General features: G+C 29.7%; 1 long non-coding RNA gene across 1 annotated transcript; it reads left to right on the forward strand.

Moving 5' to 3' along the window:
• Positions 1-5,723: 5,723 nt before the first annotated feature.
• LOC120255595 lies at positions 5,724-8,353 on the forward strand. The gene is made up of 2 exons (XR_005535043.1): positions 5,724-5,816; positions 8,186-8,353. It is a non-coding gene; the product is annotated as an uncharacterized LOC120255595 (long non-coding RNA).
• Positions 8,354-9,026: the final 673 nt, after the last annotated feature.

A 9,026-nucleotide genomic window follows, 5' to 3' on the forward strand; every position in this document is an offset into this window, starting at 1 on the left:
TTGGTGTGTTTTTAAAAGGGAAAAAATTAGGACAATCACATAGAATGACTAATGGAGTTTTTGCATGAAAATCTCATAATTACATGTATACTCCTTTAAAAATATTATTTACATTCATACCCTCACAAACACATTATTATTTGTGCATATATATACTCCTTTTTACAAGACATTAAGATCTATCAGGGTATATACAATATCTATATGCCCAAATATACCTAACTATATATTAACCACATTATACGAACACTTTGAGACATAAGGGTTGTTATTCATTCTTCTTCGAAGTCAAAAGTTGAGAGTTGGAATATGTGGCTTGCACACATTCCTCAAAAATGCACCATAGGAAATGTCCAAAGTACCCTTTTACAATGGAGTTGACCTTATAGGAATCACACAAGTAAACCCATAACTATTTTTTTCTCCATTTGGTGAGCCTATTTGAACTGTTAAAGTTCTTCATAACCTCAGAGGAATGCATGAGTGTTTACAGTGTCATACATGAAAATACAATTTTTTTCCTGGGGTATACATGTAATTTTTGCATCTTAATTAATTGAAAAGAGTTCTAAACTTTGAAGGCATGGATTGAATATGTCACCTTCTTTATTACCTTCAAGTTGTTGTTTCTTCATTGCTTGGATGAATTACATCAACACATGACTTTTGAGAGAATCTTGCAAGTGTGTTTGGAAGTCATATAGATGAGATCATCTTTTCTGAATGCAAAAAGAGCAAGATGAAAACTGAATGGTCTATAATAAGTAGTATAATAAGTGTTTTCATATGGTAAAACAGTTCTTGATTTGGAAGTGGAGGAAGTGGAGTTTCAGATAATCAATCCAATGAGAAGATCTTGGAAATGAGCTTTCAATTTGATTTAGTTATGTGTTTGCTTTCAAGGAAGTGCAAATGAAACTCTCCCATTTCATTTAGGTTTTTTTGCTTCATGGAACTCAATCTTGAAAGTTGCACCCATACACTGATAAATAGAAATTTATTAATTTACCCTTGTAGAAATATATATGTTTGTTTATATACACCCTAGGATAATTTATGTATTTATATTTTCTTGTGGCAAAAGGTCCAGTTTATTATTATTATTATTATTATTATTTATCATTTACTTCTTGCCATTTTTATCTCATAAAATGTAAACAAGTAAAAAAAAACTTAAATTAGTAGACTATATTTTTATAAAATTTATAAATAAATTTTTAATGATGAAAGTAGATATATAAGTAAAGTGTTTTTTTAGAGATGCATAATAAATATGATTTTTATGACAACGTATTATTAACAAATATCTATTTTTGTAAAATATCCAAATATTTTTCCAATTTTATTATGAAGTTTCATGAGGTAGTATGTACTTGTCACCTTACAATGGTGGAATTAGGGGGAAGATGAAAAAGGGTGCTTGGGCTCAAAGAACTAAAAACAAAATTTGAAGATTCTCTCTAAAAAAAAATATATAGAGAGAGATTAGTTGAATAACAAGTTATTACCATTCAATCCATCCAATTTAATAAAAATACATAAATAAATAATAATGAGGGCTATAGAGCCAGCTATAATTTTTTTAGGATCAAGTAAAAAATTAAACAAATAAATAATATAATTTTTAAATATTTTAAAAAAATATTTTTTGTATGTTATATCATAGGGTTTAATAATAAAGTTTAACAAAATTTTTTGTAAAAATATAATTTTTCGTACTATATAAATTAATTTGTAAAAAAACAAAAATACTAAATAATAGATTTTAAAAAATATTTTTTTTGCTACATAAACTACTTTGTAGAATATTAATGGGTCAAATATTAAAATTTTTGTAAATGTTTTTTTTTAAAATATTATTTTTTAGACTATAGCATTAATTTGGAAAAAATGACATTTTTACAAAACTAAAAATAAAAACTAGAAATTTAACCTAACAAATTATAAACATTATCTTTTGATTGGGTTTTCTTAATAAACAATCAGCTTTCTCTTATCTATAGTACGTTGCCTTACTCTTGGGTTATGTTTGATAAATAAAAATTTAAATGTATGAAACAACTTTTTTTTCATCCGCCATATTTGCAAATAGGATAAGAGTATAGCGCAAAAGGGCAATTAGAGATAATACAACTTTATAAGTTTAAATGCATGAAACAACTTTTTTTTCATCCGCTATATTTGCAAATAGGATAAGAGTATAGTGTAAAAGGGCAATTAGAGAAAATACAACTTTATAAGTTTTTGGTAGCCCAACACTATAGCACAAAAATTTTTACTAAAATATAGCACAACCAAAATATAAAATTAGTCCAAGCGAAAATAAAAATATTACAATATTTCAAGTAGGAGATTAGAATTCTTACAATTCTTCCCTTCAATTGTAAATACAGTGGATTTGCAGTTACAATGTAACTGCAAATACTTGGAGTTTAAAATACAGTGAAATCAAATATGATGTTTGGTTGGATGAAATTGAAGATACTGTATTATAGAATTTTATGTTTGGTTTGAGGGATTTGTTAATGTATTTGAGAGATATAATTACCCACGGTGATGTTACCAAACTACCATCACATATTTTAAATATATTTTTTAATATATGATAAAACTAAATCAAGTTTTTAAACCCATATATATTAATAGACTATTAAATGAATTTTATTGTAAAATTAATTATTAAAAATATTAGCATAATATTTTTAAATTTATAAATTCAACTATCTCTTAATTATTAGTTGTTTTAATTTTTTTAGTTATTACAAATATTTTCAAAAGATATTTGAGAATATTATTTAAAAATATTTTTAAATCACCATCTTATCCTAATCTTGATCTTGCCCATCTCTCTTATCCTTATCCTACTCCTGATCTTGATTTCATTCATCTCCATCGCCTCCGGCAACCTCACGGCTTTGACTTTATTTCTCTCGTCGTTACTGGAGACGAGTCCAAGCCACACGCCGGTAATTTTGGAGACAACGATCAATCCCATCCACTAATTTCGACTGCAGTTAGCATTTCTGGAAAACAGCTGGAGCTATGTTGATGTGGCTCCTTTGAGAGCTGGCGGGTGATGTTTGACAGGATCACTCGGTTACAAGTGAAGATATTGTCGGTGCAAAACATCTTTGGTGTAGCGTTGTCGGTCACCGGTATATCAACGAACAAAGATGGCGTCGGTGATAGAGGCCTGGGTGACTAGGTGAGGCGCAGTAATCTTAAGGATGAGATTACTTGCTGAAGCTCATAAATTCCATAATCCTAAACGAAGGATTTGGTTTTACTGCCAATTTGGCCGTAAAACCAAATCCTTCATCCGTACATTTAAAAAGTATTTGAAAATACACCAGTAACATGAAATCCCTTCAAACAAACAATAGATTTTAGCATTTTGGTGTATTTGAAGTTACATGTAACTCCAAATACACCCAAACAAATACTACCGAAGTTACTAATGAATGTACAAATGAAATACCAATAATTTTACAATTTTTTATTCAATAATTGCATGAATCGAATGGAAAGCAACACAGAATATTTTGTGTTGTTGATTGAATGTTAAACATAATATCATCATGTACTTGTGTTCTAGCTAAACCACTTTCACCATACTATACTACTTGTGTTGTTCTCATCTGTGCAATAAATGGACCCATAAATTAATAAATAAAAATTTCATGATTAAATATTTTAAAAATTATATTTGTTAATAAGTATTAAAAATTTATTAGTATTTTTTTTTTGACAAGAGGAACAAACAGCCCGAAGGCCATGCTAAATCGTTGTGGGCGTGCACAAGCCTCGGTGGAGCAAGTGAAGCGGGGCCCGCCCACACATGGGCGCTGGGACCACCCGCATACAACCACCGCTCACATCTCCCAGAAATATGCCCTAAGCCGAGAATCGAACTTTCACCACTCGGTGAAGAGCTCTATCGGTGATCCGTATACCAATAGACCATTTGGTCGTTGGCTACCAGACATAACGCCTCCCATGTCAAGTACCCAAACACAATTCAATTGCTGTGATGTTTAGCGCATACTAATACTTAATAGCATTCCATCAGTTCAATTAATGATTTGACTTGGATTTGTTTTTGTTTTTATCGACTCATAATGTATGATTAAAATTTAATTTAATTGTTTAAATTGATAGTTAACACTACTATCAATATGAGTCTGGATAAACAAACCACTTTTCACCACAATTGATTGAGAGAGGAGTTGATCTCTCAACATCTTATTTTTGCAAAGAAAAAAGTTACATTTTGAAAATATTTACTATTGATGCAAGCGTACTTCTATTTGCAACTTATTTTTGAGGAACCATTTTTTCATCATATGTTTGCATTATTTTTTAATGTAAATTTATTTTACACAGAATAGTTTTAAATACCTTAAATATATCTGAATTAAATTATAAAAAAACAACAAATAGTTTTACTAGCTTTCTACCATCATTTTTCATTGTTTTGAATTTTATTTGCCAATGACCATTTGGTCTATTTCGCAGTCGGCCTCATGCAGGCTGTCGTGCTCCCTCGAGTGTCGAGCGTGGCTCCCCGAATTTGATCCCCATCTCGTGCAAGGTGAGGGCACGGTTCGGTGGTGAGTGTTGCTCCCCCATGTGTTCGTCCCTGGGTTCCGGTGCTTGTCTCCTTTCTCGATTTCATGTTACAACGTACGACTATAATAACTTACTTAAACACAAAATTGTTTTAATTTACTTAAAAACTATTTATTTTTTTTAAAAAATTTAATAAAAAAAAAAAACCAACTAACATTTAACTTATTAGTATTGGGCATCATGTAAAAGGTGTTTATCATGTTGAGAAAATATGTTTCAAATTCTAGTTCAGATATAGGTATTGTAGAGCTCAACTTCTCTTGTATATCTATTATTAACATATGTCTTGTCCATAATTGTTAAAAAAAAAATTTATTACTTTAAATTTGGGATTATTTTCTAATTTTGATTAAAATTAAATTTAAAATTAATTATAAAATAGTCACACTATGTGGAATTATAAATAAATAAATATATATATATATATATATATATATATATATATATATATATATATATATATATATATATATATCATACGTGTTAACTGTGGACATTAGTAAAAACATAATTGACAAGAAAGTAAAGTAGAAAGAGATACAAAGAAATAGATATACAACTAATGCTAGCAATAATAACAAAAAGCTTATATTAAGTTTCTCAAATAGGTAGGTAAGTGTGATACATTTGTTTATAATTTTTTTTTTAAAAGATATAAAAATTAGATTTGATAAGTCATTAAGTTACTATTATAATCATACGGTTCAAATTAAAATAATATATATTTCAGTTTTTATACAGTAATTGTTTATAAGCACAAATCATTGTTTATTTTATATATAAGTATAATATCTGAATTGGTCTCTTTAATTTTCTTTCCCTTCCCTTTTAGTTCCTCTACTTTTGAAAATAATTCAACTTAATCTTTTTTACTATAAAATAAGTTAATTATTAACTGTATTTTTCAAAAGTAGAGGGACTAGATAGGAAAAGATTAAAGGTAAATGGATTAAATTGGGTCATTTTTAAAAATAGAGATTAGTGGGGCGCATTTTTTAGTAAGAGGATCAAAAGGGAAGAGAGAAAAATAGAAGGACAAATTCGGGTATTATACCAATATATATAATATATATAATATTCCTCTTCCTCTGTGCAGCAAACCCTAGAACTACTCTTCTTCTTCTTGATGTAGTGAAGTGGGTGAAAGGATGCTCCTCCAGGACCTCGCCGCGTGTTCAAGATCGTTGGTATGAGTTTGCATTTCCATTGATTTCTCAACTAACTTCTTCGTCATCTTTGGTGTTGTTCCCGTACTGAAATTGACCTAAATTGGGACCATTTCCTTGTTTCTTTGCAAGGATCGTTGAAATGGCATGATATTTGCTGGAAAAATTTGAACTTGTTCCATGTTATTCAAACTTCAAGATTTAATTTGTTAACTAACTCCATGTTCACTGTTCTTCTTGTTCCTGTACTGATATTGACCCAATGTGAGACCATTTCTATGTCTCCGTTGCAATTGATAGCTGAAATCACGGCATATTTACTGGAAATTTTGAACTTGTTCCATATTAGTCAAACTTCATGTTTTAATTTGTCAATTAGCTTCTTCTTCAACGTTCTTGTTGGGTCATGTACTGAAATTGACACAAGTTGAGACTATTTCTATGTTTCTTTGCAATTGGGGGCGGAAATCACGGGGTAGTTACTGGAAAAACTTGAACTTGTTCCATATTATTCAAACAACATTTTTTAATTGTTCAACACTTCAACTAACGTCTAAGCATTTCTTGTTGCTGACATTGGCACAGTTTGAGGCCATTTCTATGTTACTTTGGGATGGATTGTTGAGATCACAGGATATTTACTCAAAAAATTTAAACTTGTTCCGAATTTTTAAAAGTTCATGTTTTTATCTGTTAACTTACTGCTTCTTCACCATTCTTGTTGTTCCTGTAATTAAATTGACCCTAATTTGAGATCATTTCTATGTTTGTTTGCAACGAATTGTTGGAAAAACAGGATATCTACTGAGAAAATTTGAACTTGTTTCATATTAATGAAGCTTCATGTTTTAATCTGTTAACTAAAACTTCCTCGCTGTTCTTGTTGTTTTTGTACTTAAATTGACCCAATTTGAGATGATTTCTATGTGTCTTTGCTATGAATTGTTGAAATCACAGGATATTACTGACATAATTTGAACTTATCCCCTATTATTAAAATTTCATGTTTTAATTTGTTTCTTGCCTTTGTTTGATGATTTCTCTTGATTTTCACATGTATAAATTATATGTTAATTTGTCCTTTTCTGTGTAATAAATTTGAGGAAGGATATGATGGATTGATAGTAAAAGGTGTGAGCAAGAGAACATATTTTTGGAGGTGATGAGATTAATTTGGGTGCGTTAAAGGAAGAGGGCCCTCGCACTTGCTTAAGTTTTAGCAATGTGGCTTTCGCAACCTCTTCTATAACAACTAGTTTCATGATTTGAATGGTTATGGGTCGAAGAAAGGCTTGGTTGTATTCTAAGGATGAGTACTGGCCTAGAATTCTCCCCGACATTTAATATTATAAATATCTCATCATCTCCTTTGTGTTTTCTGCGATGATCGATCCTTTCTTCTGATCCTTCTAATCTATGATCTATTTGACAATTTGCTTTGATTGATTTTTCAATCTTGTTTATAAACCAAAGTTTGTTGGATAGAGAATTTGATAGTGGAATACTGGGGAGGAAAAAAGTAGCAGACAAAAAAATCTGGGCCTTTGTTTGGCTAATATCAAGGCAGATACAGATGTGTGTCTATATACATATCATTCAAAAATATTTTTATGGTTTTTTTTTGGTGAATATGAAATGTTTAAATATTTTTCAAGCTTATTTTAATGTTATTTGCTGGAATAAGGCCCTGTTCTTTGTCTTATTCACTTGCCAAGCATAGCAGTATATGATTGACGGTATTGAAAGCCTAGATCAGACTTAATCAACTTGCAGTTTGAATTCAAGAAAATTTTGACCTGTTATTGCCTCTTATTTGAATAAGATAATGAATACATGTAATTGAACCTATATGTTGAATTACTCTTTGTTAAATATATGGCCAAAAGAATGGTGTTATGTGTTGGCCCTGCTTGAAATTTGTTTTTGATTTCTACTATTGATGCAATTCCTCATCTCACATGACCGGTAATGTTGTGTAATTTTTTTTATTATTTCTTTATTTTCCTTTCTTATTGACTTCAACAAACAACAATCTTTGCGGTGATTCTCTTTACATGATTGGTAAAATTTTTCATCTCATGTAAATTCTTGTCATTATGCGTGTTCTGGGATCAAGCCAAGAGAAGAAAAGTGATAGATTTTTATCAGTTTATGATATTCTTGAGTTGTTCCTTTTGTTTTATTCAGCTAAAGGTCAAGCTTGCTGAGGATTGATCTGTATAAGTGTTAATGCTATTTATTTTATAAGTTTGCATTGAAATGGCTATACTTTTTCGATATGTTACCTTTGTTATAACGTAGAGATTTTTTCACCGATATGTTTTACAACCCTCGTATTTTTGTATGTGCTATGAAACATTTTTTCTTTGTATTATTTGACTTATTTTCAGGTATGCAAAGAGTAATAACCTTAAGCAATTGAAGATACAAGCAAAGTTGGTCAGCTGTTGTTGCATGGAGGCTATTATGAGTTTGTATTGCTTTTTCTACATTGTAAAAAAATAATTGTTATTTTATGTGAAGTGATTAAAGAAAATGATAGAAATTATGTTTAAACATTGGGCTTGTGTTGAACTCAGCCAATTGGATTTCCTGGTCTCAAATCAAACCTTGTTTTTAAAGAAACAGACACTAAAAAACTCATTTGGATCATGAAGGAATTGGTTTCTTTTCTGCTGCCAAAACTCAATCATGAACGTAACTTTGCAGGCATCAATCTGATCAATAAACAGTATGAGAAAACATGGTTTAGTCTTAACTCAAGTATATTTGATGCTTAATTCATGCTTATTAACTGTTCAGAGAATTGCACTATGCCCTTCTCTTTTAAGAATTGCATTAATTTTCAATTCCAATGACATAGATAACTAGAAGATCAGTAGGGAAGGAATATGGATAACGTATAGCAAGGATGATAAATGGTTCTAATCTAAACAATTAGGTTTGCGCTTGGTTTGTGGAATGAGAATGCTTGGTTTGTGGAACGAGAATGAGAGGAATGGGATTAAGAAAAATGAAAATGAGGAGAATAAAAGTAAATAATAAAACAATGTTTAGTTTGAGGGAATGTGAAGTACGAGAAAGAATGCGATCAAATTATTTTTATGTTTTTTATTATAAATAAATGATATTGTATAAAATAATAGATGATGTTTAATTATAATCAAATTTACTGAATTATAAAATAAATCAAATAGTGATTATGATTAAGTATTTTAATTAAATAATTAT

This window comes from Dioscorea cayenensis, unplaced genomic scaffold, assembly GCF_009730915.1.
Source record: "Dioscorea cayenensis subsp. rotundata cultivar TDr96_F1 unplaced genomic scaffold, TDr96_F1_v2_PseudoChromosome.rev07_lg8_w22 25.fasta BLBR01001096.1, whole genome shotgun sequence".
Lineage (NCBI taxonomy): Eukaryota > Viridiplantae > Streptophyta > Magnoliopsida > Dioscoreales > Dioscoreaceae > Dioscorea > Dioscorea cayenensis.